Genomic DNA, 20,679 nt, shown 5'->3' with positions numbered 1-20,679 from the left:
AACTGCCTACTTCCTCGATTTCCTCGAATGCCTTCCAGCAGCCCGAAAAACATCCTCGTCCCTTCGTCCTTCGCTTCATATCCTGTCAGGAGCTGACTTTTTCCTGTTGCCGCTGCTTCCTTCCTTCCTTTCTTCTGGCTCTTATCTTCGTTTAACTTTCTACCATGTTATGGCCCGTTATCTGTCTGCCCGTGTACGTGTCCTTCGTGTCTGTGTATCAGCGAATGTGTGTGTGCTCCTCGTCTCTGTTTGCATTTTTGAGCAAATCAAGTGAAATTACATTTTTCTATGCGATGCTCTTAATGTTATTTGCATACGTATCCTGCAGGCTACAATATTTACAAATGAATGCAGTCCGGTGCCGGGCGCTTGGTCCTTAGTCCTTGGTCCTCGGGGGCTTGGTCCTTTGGAGAATCAGACAAGCGGCTGTTGAACCACCCCAACTGCCCAACCGAACTAACTACGTTTGCGAAAATTCTTTCATATCCTTTTCAACCGTCGTTACGTGCCCTCAAAGTGCCATTTTGTCACTGGGTCCTTTTTCTGCTACTTCCACTTCCCCTTGCACTCATTCCACCAGCTGTCATTTGCATTCGCCTTCCATCTCCTTTTCCATCTCCCCGTGGCTGGCATTAATATTTGTTTTCGTTTGATAATTTTCTTTTGCTGCCTTTTATACTTTTAAGTGCACGTCGTGCCATTTCCAGGACCCCTCCCACCGATTTTCCCAGTTAGTTTCTATTTGCGTCTCTGTCGCTCGCCTCCTTGCCTTCGCCTCGTCTTATTGGACTGCTGAGTAAGTGGCAGCAGCCAAGTGAAAAAAGGACGACAAGGACGAAGAGAAGTGCAAAAAAAAAACCAAGCCACATTTAAATGTGCTCCGCCCCTTTTCTATTTTAAAAATGCAAAGCATTTGCTTGGCTTTGCTTTGGCCTGTCTCCTGTCTCCTGCCTCCTGCTCCTTGGCCAGTTCCTTTTCACCCCCTGCTCCTGGCTTCGTCCTGCTGCTGGCTCTTTCTTCTAATTTATTTTATATCGCTGCCTCCTTTTCCTACGCGACGACGAATGCGAATCGCAAACCGAATCCGATTGAAAAAAGATGAAAACGAAAGACTTGGCTCGAGGTCGCCTTGATTTGCCTTCACCAATAAGATTTCCGCTGGGTAATAGCAAAAAAGGACATCGAGGAGTTGGATTAAGTGAGAGAAAATGGACAGGTCAGACATCAACCGGGTAGTTTTAATTAATGGTTGCTTAGCAATTTTAGCAAAACCAAATTTGTTCACGTGTTGTGTTTCCTTATACAACACAATTCATTTTAGACCTTTGTTCCAATAAAGTTAAGGAATGGTAATTTCATTGACGATGGTAAAGAACAATTTAATTAATTTTCAATACAACAAATATTTAAATATTTAATATTAATTTCGATAGGCTTAATATTAAGTAGTTTAAAAATACACTTTTATTTTGTTTAAATCCTTTATTTAATTTACTTGATATTAAAAATATGTGTTATTAGATTTTAGATTGCTTAAAAATATATACAAACTTTATTTAATATCATAACAGAATGTAATATTTTAAAAAAATTAAATAAATTCGCCAATCATAATAATTTATTAAACAAAAAGAACGTTTTTCTATTTCTCACTCTCTTAAATGTTCTCCTTTCAGGATAATTCACTTATCCGAAGAGAGCGCCGCCTGGTGGTTGTAAGCCACACTTGAATGACTTTATCCGAGGTAAAAAGTTTTTGGCCTTCGTTTCGGAAACCAACCAAGAGATGGCGCCAACAATTTTTGACCACTAAAATACAATAAAGAGAAAATAAATATATTTTTTAAATTTGTTTAGTTTTGTTTATGTTTGGAAACTTGTAAATTAGTTATTATAAATATTCTTTTTTTTTAAAATTAATTTTTATTTTCAAAACTTGTAAATTTATCCGCAAGATTTATATCTATTTTATAAAATGTTTAGATAATATTTACAAGTTTTTTTTTATAAATTGTTAACTATTTAGGATTTTAGAAAATATATTAGACTCGAAACATATTTATATAATTGGATTATTAATAAATGAAGGTCTTCCAGTGCTTAAAGCTATTGTAAGCTAAAAACTTAATACAAAATTTAATTTTGGCATGTGTGAAATTGATAAAAATTAATATATTTTTTGGAAATAACGAAATCTTGTTTTTCAGATAACAAGATACACAAATAGTTCCTTAACTAGAATATAAAGATACCTCTGACAAGACGAACCTTAAAACTACCCCTAAGATGCCCGGCGTCGACAATCCTTTAACCCATCCAAATGCTTACCAGTTTCGGGCGAAGAAAATCATGAGAAAATCTCAGAAATCTGCGCAGCATCTTCGGACGTTTTCACCCTTTTTTTTTTGGACGCTGAACTTGCAGTTGGGCCAAAGGTTACTGACCATCCGGACCAGTCCAGCTCGGTCCGGCAGTGGCAGGACCTGTTTCCCAGCCGCTTTTAACCAGTTGCAAGATGCAGAGCGACGAACCGAGATGCTGGGCCTGGGAACCTTCCCGGATGAGGACTGGGATGCTGCTCCGAAGTCTCGACAGGAACAACTCGTAGACCAATTAAATGGAATGCCAACAAAGAATGTTTTTTTCCCGTTTTACTCGTTTTACTTTGCGCTATAAATAAATGCATGCATTGCCTCCTCACTAGCCCCATTCAATTGCTTTCTATCTCTTTTGTCCTTTTCGATGCCATCTCTCTAGCTGTGCAAAGTTTTCGGGCAGGCAGGCAACTTCTGCAGAAAATATTCTAATGAGCTACAAAGTTCCACCTCCCGAATAAATCCGGGGAACGAGCAGAGACATGGCTGAGTTTCCTGCCGGGACTGAGACAGCTTCCGCTGGAAAATCAAATGAAATTTTAAGTGGAAATGGTATTTTGGATTAAACGAAGAATTTTAAAAAAATTAACCAATTTTCGTTGAGCCAGAAAAGGCAGATTTAAGATTAATACCACTTTTTAATTTAAATTTAAAATTTAGAACCCTGAAGTTCATATCATCGATTATCGCTAGCTAAACAAGGTTATCTCAGTATTCTTTTTGAAACTAGTTTATTAAGATTATTTTTATCTGCACTTAAATGTCCGTTCGTAAATATCTTCACGTCTTAAAAATTTAAAATATACCATACCTTTGAGAATGTTGTCGATATGTAATGTAAAATCAAAGTATGCCATTGCTGTAGGAGCCAAAGACAAGTTAGCTGCAATTAGTCATTAATATTAAAATGAGTTTCACGACTTCAGCCAGTCCCAAAGCAGCATCGTCAGCTCACGTGTCTTCGCTGGAGGACCTCTTTGCTTTGGCCATTACAGGATACCATGCGATGCGACTCGGGCGACGCGACTAATTAGTTTTGGGGCTCCACTCCGGATCGCCCCATTCTACTCCATCTACTCCATCTATTCCAACCCAGCCAGAGTCAAAGTTTGTTATGCAAAATGCGGCGCGTATCTGGGCAAGCAAATGAAGCTCATTCAGCCACGCTTTGGATATCCTGCAAGGATGTGGCCAAGGCAGCGCTGGAGATGATGGCCAATTGCCAGCCAGGAATATTTGATAAGTTGCAGCAGCAGCCGGCGGTCCAGGTCCAGTGCATAAAGTATCATATTTAATATTTATGGCTGTCCCTCTCCGCGACCTCCTCGTCCTTTTCGTCCTTCCGCAGGAAGGCGTTTGCCTAACTGCAAATTTTGTTGAGAGCTCTGACCACTAATATCGAACTCGGCGCCAGCCAAGCCAATAAATCGAGCTGGCAAACCCAAAACGAACTTCCAATCTGAACCGACCTTACACTGAGAGAAACTTATTAGTTACAACTATCAGGATGAAAACATATACAAAACAGAACGTACAATAATGTTTTAATACAATTTTACATAATACAAAATGTTATTGAGGGAAGTATAATTTCAAAAATGATATTGTTAAATTCTATTTTATAAAATGTTTATATTTTTCTTAAAAACTCTTATATTTACTAAAGTTTATGCATTCGTGTTACAAATTTCATACAGATAAAAATAAAATAAATTAAGTTAGAAATTAAACATAACTTTATGAACAGATTTGTAAGCATTGTATTTAATAAGTTGTAAACAAAATAAATAAATTCATAAGGATATCTTCCTCTCAGTGTCCTATCCTCAAAATTCTCGACTAGCTGTTGTTGCTTGGTGGGTTGGCTGGTAATTATAATTCGCCCAACTCGTGAGCAAAATAAATTAAGAAAAGCAAAGTTCTGCATCAGAGTTTGGCCAGGACTCTGTTTTGCTTTGCAGCGCCCGAGGCGAGCGGCATGCTCCACTTTTATGCAATTTGCTGGGGGGCAAAATTCTTGCCTTAGGTGCAGCAACACCAAGGAGGCTGAATACGGGAAAGCCATGTCCTGGAAATTGCATTTTCGCCAGCCAGCCAATAAAATTGCAACAAGGACGAGAGCGTCGAAACTTTTATTGAACTTGCGAGTTGAAAATTCGAGCTGCTCCTGCAAGTCCTTCTCATTCTGCCCATCCTTTGGCCTCCAGATCCCTAGCTCTGCTCAAATGTTACCAAGGCACAACATTTTTCCATGCTGGTAAAAGTTAACTACGAAAACCAAAGGAAGTTAACTGTTAAAATTAGTAAAAATTCAGAAAAGTTGAACAATTTTCTGGGGGACAAGGAGCGGATTTCTCAGTCAGCAGGACTTTGAAAAATTATAACTTATATAAGAGGTAAAATCTCGGATTACTTAATATCACTCATTCTCAACTATAAGGATTTCAATTTAAGATAATGACCTCGGAAATGTAAACGTATACAATAAATATGTTTTCTAATCAATAATTACTTAAGGTTATCCTTAACAAATTCAAATAAAATAAAGGATATTGCTTTTGATATCTACAATTTGTTTTATATAATTTAAAATGTGCAGGATACTTAAAGGATTTTGATCCGGACCTGAACTGACCACAAAATGCTGCCAGGCTTGAATAGTTAGGTTTGAGTTTGGGAGCCATGGAGAAGCTGGCCAAGGCAGGAACCCCATTGACATTTTGCCCAAGTTGATGTTGATGTTGGAAATTTTCATCAAGTTGCATAAAAATAACAACGAAAAACAAAATGTTCTTTCTTGCTGTTTTTTTTTTTTTGTTGGTGTTGTTGCAAACAAACTGTGAGGAAAACTCATCTAAAATGCATAAAATTTGAGTTGATGAACTGGCAGTAGAGTGGAGGAGCTGTGGAGGCGATGGAGCAATCAACAGCAAGCTGCTGCCAACGGAAAGTAGGAGGCAGCCTGCGATGACTTATGGCCAGGACATCCAGGATGTGGGCGAAGAGTGGGCAAAGTTATTGGCTAATGCGAGGCTGCCAATTGAGGCGAAACGAAGGGCTGGCACAAATTTGTGAATAATTCAGAAATCAATTTCAAATGGGCCCCCAGACAAAAGATGAACAAGAACCAGAATCACAGGCACTGGCTAACAAAAGCGTAAGGATAAGACGGAGATGGGGCTCCAAATGGATTTGGAACTGGAGATGTCCAGACAATGGCCAAGAATGGCAAACAATTGAACCGAACATGGCAGCTACATGGCAGCCCAACAAGAAGCAGTTAGATCCAGACCAGCTCCGAGCCTTGGCTTTATAAATAAATAAAGGCGGTGGAAATAAATGCAAAAGGATCTGGCTGACAGGCAGAAGGATATGTGCATATATTTGAACAATGCAGCAACAGCAGCCATGAAAGGAAGAAACAAGAAATCAAGAGCAAGAAATAAGGATGCACAAGGACCGAAGCGTGCGAAGGACAACATCCAGCAGACACACAGCTAAGAGGAGTGATGCTGTCTGGCCATAAGTAAATACACTCTCGCACACCGAGCTGAATTTCTTGTTTTATTTCGGCATTTTATTGTTGGCAAATTCCTGACCAGCCAGCCTCAGATCCTTCGCTCCTTTACTACTCCTTTGCACAAGATGTAGCCGAAGGGCAATGACAACGACAATGCCAGCGACAAAATAAACCTAAACCTCAACCAAGATGCAGACTCCAGACTCCAGTTTCCTCCCCCCCCTGCAACCCGGCTTTTCCAGGCGAACTTCGTTGTGTTGCCAAATTAAAGTTTTCAATTAAAATTTGGCCATTGTTGTCATTTGGTTGCCTGCCCTCCTCAATCTTCCCAGCTTCTTGTTGTCATAGGATGGAGCCGAAAGCTGCCAAGGGGCGTGAGGAGTGGCCATCTATGTATCTCTGCGCCTGCGAGGGCAATCAAGAATAAGTTCAAAACTTCCGAAATCTGATTTGATTACTGCCACTTCACTGAGCAAAAATCGGTATTTTATTCGGGAAATAGAGTCTTTTATATAAAAGAGAAGAACTGCTTATAAAAGCTAGGTTTCTTAGAGTACTACTGACATTAGCTGGTATTTTCAATCATGAATATAGTAAATAAATGCAGTTTTAGTTAAATACCTTGCAATTATAGCATTTAAGATAATGTTTGCAATAGAATAATTTATTATTTTATTTTAATCATTGAACATCACACTGCTGATGATGATGCAAAGAATAAAAAAGATAAAAACTAAGATTTCTGAATTATTGGCATTACTTTTAAAACTACGTCTTTGGTCTTTGAAGACCATTCTTACACCATAATTATTGTTTTATTTTACTCCTTTAAAAACTTCCTACTTTTCTGTCCTTAAATGTAAATTTATGTATATTTTCTGACATATTTTCAAGTTATTTTAAAGACTTAAACGTTTAAATGGTACTTTTTATTTTATGAAATATATATTTTCATTAAATGGTAAATTTCGGTATAGAAAACTGTAAAGAAAAAAGTCTGAATGTAGAGCTTGGAACCAAATTTTGTTTTCTGATATGTAACAGGCAGTATCTGCCTAACTCGCCTGATTAGTCAGCGAATACCACGCACAAAAGCGCGTCATTAATATCCATGAATGCCAGGACGACTTCTCCCCAGATGGATCTCGGTAAATCAGAGGGACAATGGCTGCATTAGCCTTGTTTGACGGGTCGGCGTTTCGTTAATTAGCGGCACATTCATCAATTTTAATAAAATTTCAAATTTCCAACGGGTCGCAACCGCAACAGGCAATAGAACTGGGGGTCCGAAAATGATGCCTTTCACGCAACTGGATAAAGCGTAGTTCTTTACACTTGAACAAGCTGGTCACTGGTAGGTGGATAGGCTTTTGGAGCAGTGGGAGTTATGATAACATTCATTTGACTGTAAATTTCCCAAAAGGCATGTAACAAACTTTGGGGCGCTGCTCGAACTATCCTCAAAGAGGGAGGCTTGGGTTAAAAACACGCATGGGCAAACATAAGATGTGTGTGTGTGTGTGGGGGGGGGGGGGGTTATTTCTGTACAAAGGATTATTTCGTCTCGACCAAACATGCAATTAATTATAAGCTTAAGGCCTTGGGTCCCGTCCCTTTACGGCTCGTTTGTTGTTGCTCCTGTTGTGGCACTTCCACATGGGGCTTGAAAACTTGAAAGATAATAACCTTAGCTTACAGCCAGACTGAAACAAGGACATCAGGCCTGCGGGGCAAAAGAGAGAGAGAGGGAAAGGGGGAAAGAGTGGCTGGAACTACAACTATTATTTATTCCCAAAAGTTTAAGGCAACATCATTATCTTTTATGCACAACAGCATACCATCCTGACAATGTCCGGCAAGGATGTGCCCTTCCAACCCTTTTTTCGGCCGGGGCTCCTTCAAGAAAGCGTTTCAGGGGGGTGTGTGTGTGTGTGTGTGTGTATACTCTTTCATTAAAACCCACTCGCACACACCCGCACAAAAGTTGCTGCGGCCATATTCCTGGCCAACAACCCCCGAACTATATCCTTTCTGGGGGATTCTGTGTTTAGTTTCACAAAAACTTTTCAACACCATCAGCTCAAGACATAAAAACTTATCGCCTGCCAGCCTACCCACCCTTTAAGCCTCTTTCTCCCACACTCGACTGGAGTTTGCGTAGAGTCCAACCCCCAATTTTATAAATTTTAGGATGGAAAAGCTCATGGGGCTGGGCATTGTGGTTGTTGCTAGAGTATTGAATACGGTAACCGAATAACATAACTTATTCTGGGTTCGAGGAACGAAACAAAGAACCATTTGATATCTTGGCAGACGTTTCTAGCTTTGGGGCATTCGAGTATATCAATGTTTAAACATCGTGCAGTTTAATAAATATAGGAAAATATAAACTATATAAAATAAATTAGAATATCTTCCTTTTCCTGAAACTGATAGAAAAACCCAAGCAATTGCATTCATTATAAAACAAAAGAAACAAAATTATTTAGTTAAAAAAAAAAATTATGTCTTCTTTTTTTATCACAAATTTAAAACTTAAAACCCATTTAAGACTTAAAAACTAAAGTACGTTTTATTTGAAGTGTTAGAAAATTAATTAGATTGAAGTTTATAAAACCCAAATCTTACTTTATACTTTTTACCAAAAAATAAATCTTTTACTCAAATCATTTAAATGACCTTTTGTTGTTTTTGAAAATAAAAGTCACAAGAAATTCTTTATATGGCATATGCTTTCAAAATAATAATCCTGTGCTGAGATCGAGAAACTTCGAGATACATTTATGATATTTTGGGTTAGGCAGCATCTTCGGCTTTGCTTTCAACCCCTTCTGCGATCTTCTCTGGTAGCCGGTCAGAGGTCAATCTGGCCAAGATTTTCTCACACAGTTTTGGGCAACTTTTCAACTCTTTTCTCCGTCAACCGGACAGGCTGGTTTTTTGACCCTTCGAACAGCCTCCTTGCGTCTGTGGGAACGGATGCTGTCCAGTTGCGGAATCACCTTCGTGTGGGAAAGAGCATCTTCGAGTAGAGCAGTCGCTTTAGTGTGGAGCATTTCAAGACAGGCAGTGAGTAATGGCGGGGTCAAACCTTATCTAATAGTTGGAGCCAAAACGGATTGCAGTGGCATAATGGGGGCAGGACATTCCACATCCTCCCAGCAACACTTGCTGTTGCAGAAGAACTATTCAAACTTTCGGTCATGGCATAATACCTCCAACAGTTGAACAATCCAACAATCCGGCAGTGGCCAGGACGAGGCACGTAGCAGGATTTAATGTCCCGCAGTGGTACTTGAGAAAAAGTAGTTGGCACATTTGGTGGGGATGGGGAAAAATGCGGATATCGGGGTGGCGGTGCAGCTAAGAACTTTTACTTTGCAGCTGAAAAGTAATGGGAGATCCTGAATGGGTCCGCTCCGTCTCCCTCTATTCGCAAGAAACTTTTGCCAAAGCAAAAAGTTTGCTCAGCAAAAAGAACCTATGTATATCTATGTGTACATGCGATTCGTATATAATGTAATGCAATAAAACGAAAACAGTTTCTGGCCTCTCGCACCCAACCCAAAACCAAAAACTCAAGCGGAGGGCCTCAGCAAGAAAACTTTCTCGTGCAGAGGGAGGCAAAATTTAATAGAAAATGTTCTTGTTGGAATTTTCATTTATAAATATTCCGGAGGCGGAGAAGACGGGGAATGGCAGGACGAGACTCCAACTATTTGCAGCAGCAAATTCCAAGAAGTTTTAGCCAAGCTTCGGTGGCAGAAGTGGGCGAAATGGGACAGGAAGGGGCCAAAGGATGGAAATCGCATTGAGCATGGCTTCTAAATACATTCATGTACATAACATTTTGTCGACTGCTTTTTTGTGACTCTTTGCTTATGATTTATCGCAACCATCAAGAAGATGCCCCCAGCTTCAATTTCGACTAAGTGGAAGGATTAAGTGGGAGGACACAGAAAGAAACTATCACTAAAATCTTTCATTAAGAGATTTTTAAATATAAAGAAACTCTTATTAGAGAAACATGAAGATCCTAGTTTAGCTATTGGATAGTTATGCTTGTGTCAAGCTTTGGTTTAATTAAAAAATTAAAATAATTAAAAGTAACATTACCAGTACATAATAACTATAAGATACAGTGATAGAAATCATACAGAAAAGAAAGATTCCTGTTTTCGTAAGAAAAAAACAGATTTAGGTAAATTGTTCTTAAAACTAAGGGTACAGCTTTATAAAATCTTTGTATAATCTAATATATTTATTTCTTTTTATATAGCTATAAATTGAAACACTAACAAATTATAGATATTTTAAAGAATTATAATATTTGAAGGTATAATAAAATATAAATCTTCACAAAAGTTATATAAAAAACTTTAACTTAATATTATTTGTTTTTGATAACCCAATAAAGCTGGCATTTGAATAGTATTTTTCCCAGTGTTTTGTGGGGCGATTAGGTGGGACACACGCAATTTGCATGCTGCTCAGGGGGATGGATGGGTGGTTTTGGGCGCACATACTCCACGGCCGAGTGCTTTTCATGTTCCACTTTTGATGTTCGACCGCACGCATTACGGATCTGCCTTGGACGGAGCAACTATTTCACCAGCTCTCCGCCTTGTCCAGAAACTTTCCCCTCGTCAAAGTCAGCTTAATTAATGAACAGCCTCCCACCCGAAAACTGGGGGTGGGGGGTGCTTAAAATCAATATTCAAATGCCTGGATGCGGAATACTTTCTCTACCCTTTGTGACGACATCAATTAGAGCACGTCATCTTGGCCGCCTCCAGAAACTTTTGACCAACAATGAAGGTACAGTACACACTCAGGCTAAAGCACAAGAAAAGGCGGGGCATGGTTGAGGGGTGAGGGTCTGAGAACTGGTTTTTGGTTGTTGGTTTCGGTTTCGGTTGCGAAAACTCACCCCCGGAATGAAGGAAGATGCTGCCGGCTGAAACCTCCGCCCCTTCCCGATTCTAATAAGAAAGCGGCGCCATTTTGGATTTGAGAACAACCCTCGGTTTTGTAGGAGGAGAATACGCAAACCCAAACCCAAACCCAAACTTAAGTATGGACCGAGTAAGCGTGCTTCTTATTTATGACATTTTTATGCTAATGGAATTCGTCGGCGTTTGTGTCTGTGTGTGTGCGTGTGTGTGTGCGTGTGTGTGTATATGTCAGACCCGCAGGGATTAAGGCCTCTGATAAGAAAATACTGCGAATCCTTAATATACTCGTTGTATGTATGTGTTGACTCATGCAGATGGCGGCAAAATAACGGACATTTTATGGCGGGTATTAAAAGATTCATTAAGGAATATGGAGCAGTAGGAAAACACAATCAAGAAAATAATTATATAAATTATCCTTGACAGGGCTAAGAGGAAACAATTTTTAAGTGAACTTCCTTGTCCAGCAAAATATAAAAATTAATCATGTTTCCGCAGGAAGAACTAAAGAAATAACCAAGTCCTTGCCAATGACCATTATTAAATACTTTGAGTTCCCTAAAACTTTTAAAAATATATTTTTTTCTGCGTTTGTAATAAAAATATTGTTTCCATTCATCCTTTTCTAATTAGCTTGTGCTTTGAAATTTGAACTGGGCAAACTTATGTTTAGATAGAAAATGCAATAACACTTGAAACAAAAAAAATCCATTTTTATTTTCTACGTATTCATTGTTTTACTATGAGTAAACAAAATACCTTCTTTGGATATATGTATAATGGAATTAAATTTTCAAAAATCCTAATATATTCTTGGCTAGCTTTTTTGTCAACCTTTTCTTCCATCCTTCACTAATATTTTCATTGGTTGGAAGGGTAAATTTCAGCTCTCAAAGCAAAACAAATCCCAACCCACAGCGGCGAGGGGACAGAAACCATTAGGCACTTGTGTCTTTATGGCGCTGATAAACTCTTTTGTAGGAGGAATACTTGCAGCTGACATAATTATAAAAGGAAACAAATGTGGCACACACGGACACACTCACGCAGAAAAACACATACACTTGCCGAGGGACTCTCGCAGGACCCACAGAAACACCAACAGCAACAGAAACAGAAGCAAAAGCAGAGAAACATATCTGAAGGGTTCAAGCTGAAACAAAAGGATTCTTCTTTGGCATACAAAATCGTTAATGATAAAAATACAAAAATGGGTAACACACATGTTTAATGCCAAATGTGGCAGCCACACAAGCTCTTGAACATTCCGCTTGGCCAGAGGACGAAAAAGGACACTCATACAGACATACGCCAGGGACGAATGAAAACAGAGCAAGAAGAGTGGTGTTCAAGTAGAAAACAAAACCTGAGTTAAGGATGATAAAAAGTATCCTAACAAATATTTAAAAACTAAAATAGAAAAGTAGGTAACAAAATTATTGTAAATGCCAATGAGCTGCTAAAAATTATTATCCCAAGTGTCCAACTTAAAGGGCTGTCACCCTTTCAGATATTCTTGTTTTTTCACTCTTATCCTGCTGAAATGATAGGATCCAAAAATCCCAACCACATCCCAGCAACGCCTCCATTTAAAGGCTGACTCGATCTCCAGGCCAGACACAACCGGAAGCCATTTCCTTCGTCAGGCTAAATCAGCCAAAAATTCCCAATTAATTTGCACATCAATTTTCAGGCGTAAATAGAAACTGACTGCCGCTTTACCCCTTTACCAACTGAAATTGCCTTGCGAAGCATCAATAATGGCATAAAAATTGATTACATTTGCTGGGGACAGCAGCCAGAAGCCCAGTAGTTATAGTTGAGATGCAAAACTGTTGGCTGGTCAGGAAATGGGCTAGAAGAAGTACAGGCTTAACCCATTCCAGCCCACTGGACCCAAGCTTTCCTCCCTGTGTTTTCTTGCACTAACACCAACTATTAAGGGGGGAGGAAATATCCTTGAGGCCGAAGCCTGTCCAAGTATTTGTGTATCTATGGATGAAAATGGGTCTCACTCAGACATACTGAGAAAAAAGCTTACAAGAAATTTAGTTTTTGAGTTGAAAACTATTTGATTAGGAATTATTTTATTTAGCCGGCAATTAACCCGTATTTCTAGAAATATCCTATTTAAACTAAAATCAATTTGTATAACAAAAATCTTTACTAGTTATCAGAGTACAACTTGTTCTAATCTAAATTATAATTAAGATTGTATTGTCTAATTAAGATTTAGTTTTCTTATTGAAATATATTTTTAAAGAACTTTAAGGAATTCAACTGCTATATTATTATCAAATAAAGACATAATTCTGGTAAAAATCTTTCTTAAATGATTAATTTCTTTGCCTGTATGGCCACTCTGGAGATAGTTTCCATAGCACAGGCAACATCATTTAAACTTGCACTGATGAGGGTGAATACAAAATACGAAATACAAAGTAAAAAAATGTTTCCGTTTCTTGTTGTCCTGTTTTGATGACTCTCTCTCTGTCTGCCTGTGGGTGTATAAGTGTTTGGGTGAGTGTGTGTGTGTGTCTGGGCCAACTAATAAATATGAACGAAATGAAACTGCCCAAAAATTTCCACACAATCACACATTATGCACACCCTCGCACTCACAGGCACACATTAGCCATATAGTTTTGCCTGTTGGCTTTCAAGTTGACTGCAAAATCCGCAAAAGAACGCCACACGCACACACCCACATAAATGCCCCCCTTCGAGGATATCTGTGTATGTGTGTGTGTGTGTGTGCATGCCAACTTTCGCTTCATAAGTGGTTGCCTCACATGTCCCTGCAAGTGTGTGTTGTGTGTGTGTGGGTGCTGAAAAATGAACCCATCATGGCCGAAAACTACAGCCGGAAATTCGGTTAGCAAGTGTTGGCTCCTTGTTTCCAGTGTGGGTGTCCTGCATGTGTGTTTAATGAGTGTCCTTGTTCTCATACCCTTTTGAAAGAAGATTCTACTCCGATCAACGCCATCCAAATCATCTTGATATTTATTTCTAGCTTCAACAAGTCTATTGTCATTATTTATTATCATTATTATTTAGATCGCAAAGTATTTTTTTCCTTACCTAATTATTTTTATTTTAGAGCTTCATAAATTCTTTAAACTACTTACATATTTAAAATTCAAGCCTTCTTACTTATGTGTTCAAAATTGAGTTTTAGTAATAAGCAACCCTGCAATTAACGTATATCAGCTAACTATTTTTTATAATTGCTTAAAAATAAAATTTTATAAATTTGTGTTACCGATTTCAAATTTATTTCGAATTTAAGGAGCATACGGAAACATTATATATATTATATAATAGCTTAAAAACAAGGTTTTTTTATTGAAATATATTTCGATTAGCACATTTACATGCATTTTTTTCCTTTTGCACCCACATCTAATAGTTATTAATTAAAAGCTTTTGGAAAATGATAAATTTGTAATTAAAATTGATAATTGGGCTTCATAAGTTGGCTGCCAATACCAAAGAACGTATTTAGTTGGGAAAGAGAGTATTCCATCTATCCTTGTCCGCAGTTTAACTTATTTCATTTTGTGCTTTTTTTTTCTTGAAGTCAAATTATGGTAACATAAATGTGGGCGGCAGGCGACACAACAGCATGGAAAAGGATAAGGATGAACAAAAAAAATGGTTGGCCAACCAAAAATGAGGGTCGTCGGAGCTGGGCAGAGATAGGAACTTGTGCGAGTATTTTTAGGCGCCTTTTTGATCCAAACAATGCCAGCCGACTCCCCCAGTTTAACCCCCTTCTTCTTAAAGGCCAGCATTTTCTCTGGAAGAGCCGTTTGTTGAATTTATTTTCCCCATATCTGTACATGTGGGTTGTGTGCCGTTGTGTGTGTTTGTGTGTATCTTCTGCTGACTTTTCAGGCGCTCAGACGCTAGGCCTGGATACACACGGTCAGGACACTTTCACAGGATAAACTGGCACGCACAATCCTTCTTGGCAAGGGCCTCCTTTGTGTAGGCCCTGTCTGTGTGAGAGTGTGTGAGACGGTGTGTGTGTGTGTGCTTGTTGTCCTTCTTGTGCCCGTTGTCCTTAGCAGGCAGCCCATCCTTGGCCGCATCCCCAAATCCATTATCCCTCTTTCGGTTTTTACTTGTATTTTATATGAAAACTTTACAACACACAAATTTGCATATATAGAAGTCCCCTCTGTGTTAGTGTGTTTGTGAGTTTGTGTTTGTGTGAGCGAGGAAAATGTATGCAAATTTCAAGTGTTTCCTCTTCGTTATGAACCCAACTTCAATGCAAAATTAACAGAAATATGTAAATTTTCTTCTCGTCCAGGCCTCCCCTTTCCCTTACTTTAGAATGCCGAAGGACCCGAGCCTAACGGCAGGCTCCATCTAAAGTTTGGGCATTTTGTACACAACTGTACCTCAAAGTTTTGGGCAAGAAAATGTTTGGTATTAAACTCTTGTGGCTTTGAAATTGTTATAAATTGCCATCGAGATTCCAAGCAAATTGTATTGATTTTTGTTGCCTTCTGTACAATACTGAATCGCTCGAAACTCAAATAATATTAATGTTGTAAGGTCGAGTCACAATCCGAGACAATAATAATACGGATTTTGAATACCTCTGAAACATTTTATAAAAAGCGTTTATAAATTTGGCTTTAATCATAAGACCAATTGACCACAACTATTCAGAGCTTTCGTTTCAATAAACTACTTGCTACTGAGTTTTTTAAACACAACAAAGTCTGTTAAATATTTATAAAAATATTATTGTTATTTTATTTAACCTTAACTTAAGCCAATTAACATCCGCTTCACGTAGGTAATAACAATACTTTTGCAACCATGTTTTCTAATCCAATCTTTTAAAAAATTAAAAGAAATTAAAATTTTTAAAATTACATATTTTACTAAATTTCTTTTTCGGAAATTATGATTTATTGAAAGGAAGTTGGACAGTATTTCCGGAATTCAATTCGCCCACGGGGCGTATCATTAACGACAGCCAAACGGCTCATTCACAATGGACGAGCAGCTCTCCTGCTCCTGGCGCCTAATGTCCCATTTCGGAATGCTCTCTCACACTCACGGACATGCATAGATGTCGTGACCCCACCTCTAACCCAATGACCGGGACCAACCCGGGCCAAACAAGGGTTAACAGCAATTTAAATAATAAAAGTGCTCGGCTCTGGGATTCGGGGAAACGGAAAATGCGAAAAAAAAAAGAAAAAAGCGGCGCAACCCTTAACTTGTTGCTATGCTCGAAAGATGGCAACCAAAATGAAACTAGCAAAGATGCGAAAAAAAAATAACGGACGAAAAGGAGCAAGGATTCACCGCCGGCTGGCGACCAAGAAAAAGGTTGACCCACAAGCGGAAAACTGCGTCTGATGTGGGTGATGGATTGCGGATGGATGGGAGGCTGGGGCGACGGCTCACTGAAATGGATTACATGGGGAAATCTGGGTTAGAAGAGCCTTTTGCCTAAATCGCTTTGGACCTGTGCGGGCCATAAATTTAAAGCTGACAAATTTCGCTCGCTCAAGAAACTTGTTTCGGTTTTGAAAGCGAGGCGCAAAGGAACGTAGTGTGGAAAAACAAGTTCAAATGAGGAATTTTTCCCATCATCAGGGCCAGACAATTGCAGTTCAAATGGTCAAGGATACGCGAGGATGTAGCTAAAAACCCTTGGACCCTCGAAACCAGTTTGGTCCAGCGGCTGCTGCAGCTTTTTCAGCTCGCCAGGTGTGGCAACTGATGCTGGGTTCTATAGATCCCGATCCCTATACCTAAACCTATATCTATAACCACCCCGCCATACCAGACCCACCACCAAGGGAAACGCGAGCGTTTTCCGATCTTTTGAGCGTCGCTTTTTCTACAATAAACTTGCCCAACGGGTTTTCTTTGTTGCCAACGGCGTCCTTTGTCCACATCCTGCCAGACAATGGACAAAGCTCTAGCATCCTGATTGCGATCGGATCGCTTGGCGTCGCTTCGACCGATCTGGCGGGTATATAAGCTGCGGCTGCTGCGCAGAATCAATCAGTTTCATTTCAATCTTCAAACGCTGAGGATCAACAGCAGCAGCAGTAGCAGCAGCAGCAGCAGGAGCCGCACAGGAGCAACAGAAGCACCAGGATCGAGGACTCCTCGGAGCGCCATGACCAGGCGGCGCTAAGGAGGCTGTTGCAGCATCTCCACACAAAACCGACTTAAAAATCAACAAAATCCACCGCAGCAAGCACAACAAAATTCAGTCGAAAAGTTGCAAAAATTCAACCGCCGAATGTCAGATTAATTTGTATAAAACCCCAAGTACCAAACAGTCAATCTCCAAACGAACAATTTGCGAAAATAGTTTATGTAAAATTCACTTTTTACACATTTTCGTGAGATGGTTAAAGTATAACAAAAAAAAACACAATACAACAAACCAAAAGCCTAAATTTAAGCAAAAGTTAAAACAAATTCAAAAAACGACAAAAAATCTGTTCTGGAAATAACTCAGCAAAACACCAAATTAATTCAAAGTCAAATTATTGGATATAAATTGAAATATTTCCGAAAATACCCAAGACACAAGTCTTGGAATAAAATAATTTCAAACCGAAGTAAAGCAAAATTCCAAAAGTAACAACTAAAATCAAGGAAAGCTGAAAACTAACAAAATCATAACACAACTGGAACCAATTGGAAAGTTCTCAACACATCTGGCCAAACAGCACGAGATGAATAATCTTTAGTAAAGAGAGATAATAATATCGTTTTTATATCTTACAGGTAAATATTAATTTTGTATTTAAAACTACTATTCAATGATCTCAATTATCCCTATAAAAACCTAATACATTTCTTAAATATTTCTTTCGTAGGAACCCCAAGAAGCTGAAGAAAGGAAAGCTATTATGGATCGAGCAGTAACCACATATCTTGCATCCGGATCAGACTCAAATCCCCACCAACGAAATTGTTATGAAACTCAACAAAATTCTTAAGTGTTTACTGCTCATAATTCTCTACTGCAATGACAATCTCGCCAAGAACGAAATTCAAAATCCAAACTGCTATCAAAATCGAACCAAAATTGACAACCAGCCAAACTGCCAGTGTCTTAAGCAACTGCCACGCCCCACCGCCGCCGCCCACCGAGAAGTCCTGTGCCCCAAGCAACAAATCCGGCCAGCAAATCACACCGAAATCCGACAGAAACTGCAAGGAAGGAAACCGAAATTCAAGTCCAGGCACTCTCCAAAAATCCAAATACACTTTTGCTGGGGCCCAAATCCAAAGCCGATGATGATGAACTCGATTGCGAGGAGGAGGATCGAGCATTTGACGGCGAAAGGAGCAGAAGGACGAAAAGGAGCAGCGACGCCGACGCAGGCAGAAGCAGCAGATAACCAAAAAGGAGAAAGCTGCCCCGCCGTAGATATCCAGCTGAATATCTAAGCAGGGGCAGTGACTTACCCCAAGCAGCGAACGCCATCCCTCGACAGGAAGCACACACACATACAGCCCACATCCTGCGGCGAATTCACACACAAGCACAAACCGAGAGAGAGATAGAGAGAGAGAGAGCCGAAGCAGCAGCAGAGAGCGAGAGAAGAGCGGCCACCTTTTGCTCTTCGTATTTCGCAAGTATGTTTTGACTTTTGTTTAGAACCTAATTTCAAAACCAGTTTGCCCAAACACCTTTGAAGCCTTATTAGAAAAATTCAAGAAAAAAAGCATTTCAAATTCCAGTCAAAAAAATATCCAAATTATACCCAAAAATATCCAAATTACACCCAAAAATATCCAAATTACACCCAAAAATATCCAAATTACATCTAAAAATACCCAAATTCCAAACCCAAAAACGAGCCAAAGGTGTGCCTCCTTTCACTCTCTATAGCAGCCCAAAAGCAAAATTTCAAAATCCCACCGATACACCACTAGTTCAAAATCCAAAAACGAACTCTTCTTCTACGGCATCGCAGAAGGCTTCATTTCCAGAAGGCAAACCAAGAATCCCTGAATTATTTTTTTCATCAACCAAAGAGTTCACCCCTGCCCCTACAAATTCCACACACACAATGCAATAGTTTATCATTTTGTGTCAAAAAACGCAAATCGAATGAATTGAAATTCCAAATTCGCATTTCGTCCTTACGAATCTTTAGTTTAACCACAATATTAATGCAAAAACCAGCAAATGCCAAAACACAGTTTCGCATGGCCCAGAGCTTTAGGCGCAAATCAACCACCCAGCCACACTCACACACACAAACCACACACACACACACTTTAGATATCACACACATACGCGCAGGGGTACGCTCACCAATACACACTCACCCAAACACTCACACCCCTTTGGCAATAAAATGGCTGCAAAGGAAGCTGCTTCTACGATTCCCAAGAAGAAAAGAAATAGCCTGACCCCAAAAGTTCGATAGAAAAATACAACGAAAACGAGTTATAGGCAAACCAAAAAAAAAAAAAACTATAGCCAAACCGAACTCAAGTTTAACTCATGCATTTCTTAGCGCTTTCAATATTTCGTTGACATTTTCATCAAGGAAAGCAAAGGCGTTGCGGCAATTTTTAAACACACGTTTTTGAAAATTTCAAAGAAATATTTAATGCACAAGAAATGTAGATGAAAATTTGTACAGCAATCAAATCAGTACAAAGCCCACAGGAAGTCATCAATTCCACCCTCAACCCTTAAGAACACAAAAATGTCTCTTGGTCATTGACTTAGCTACAAATTTGACCGACAAAACTACGATATATAAAGAGAAATCTTTACGATTAGGTCAGCCAAATTCAATTCAAGGAAAAAGTCATCCAAAACTACGATATATAAGGACAAATCATTACGATTAAGTCAGCCAAATTCAATTCAAGACAAAGCCATCTAAATTCAAAATACTATATATTAAGTCTAAAATGCACTCAGGTCAGAAAATTTAAATCACAGAAAATGCCATACAAACTCAGTAGCTTAAAACAACATTTTGCACATCTAAACAGTTTTCAGGTTCATTACTTCTTCAAATTCGACAAAAGAAACTTCTATTCAGACAGCGAAATCATTACATTTAGAAATTCCACAAAAATTCACAAGACTTTAGTCGAAATTTTAAAATTTCTTAAGGTCAAAAAAATGTTAATCATGTAAACTTTCAAAATAGAGTAGACTAAAAAACTTTTTAAGCATTTAAAAAACATTTTGCACTCAGTACCAAATTTTACCGAACAAAACTAATATTCAGACGTCTAAATCATATTGATTAGGTCAGCGTTTAATTTGAAACAAAAACGGCCCTCCACATTGAAATCAAAAAATAATATTTTAAAGAAAACATTACAAATTATATCTACAAAACATGAAAATTATACAATTTAAACCGACGAAATCCCTATCCAAATTCAAAAGAACTACAAAATTGCAATCTGTTACAGTACCATCCAAATTAAAAATATTTTATAAAAACGGTATATCCCATTTAAAATAAAAATCCAACGTCATTCAACCGATTTAAATCAAAATTAATTGTATTCAAAATTCATATGCACATACCTTTTACATTGAACTACCAAAACAAAAACCGTAAAATGAAAAAACAGATAAAATTACACAAAATGAAATACAAATTCAATACGAATTACATTTTTCCCTTCAAATTCAACAAATTAAAAAAAAACTAAATCCAGTTTCAACTCAAAATTTAATTCAAAAACTAGATGCATTTAAATTCAAAATTCAAATATTTCTGCTTACAGAATTCAAATTAACGATAGCGATTCAAATTCAAATAATAAAAACTTTAATTTTAGTAAAATT

At 38.5% G+C, this 20,679-nt stretch overlaps 1 pseudogene; it reads left to right on the top strand.

The window, feature by feature from the left end:
* The first annotated feature begins 3,496 nt into the window (after window positions 1-3,496).
* On the top strand, window positions 3,497-20,498 carry LOC108050672 (annotated as a pseudogene).
* The last annotated feature ends 181 nt before the right edge of the window (window positions 20,499-20,679 follow it).

This window comes from Drosophila rhopaloa, unplaced genomic scaffold (assembly GCF_018152115.1).
Source record: "Drosophila rhopaloa isolate 14029-0021.01 unplaced genomic scaffold, ASM1815211v1 contig_178, whole genome shotgun sequence".
In the NCBI taxonomy this organism is placed as follows: Eukaryota; Metazoa; Arthropoda; class Insecta; order Diptera; family Drosophilidae; genus Drosophila; species Drosophila rhopaloa.
The sequence above is the reverse complement of the archived record's forward strand: the minus strand, read 5'-3'. Positions and strand labels throughout refer to the sequence as shown.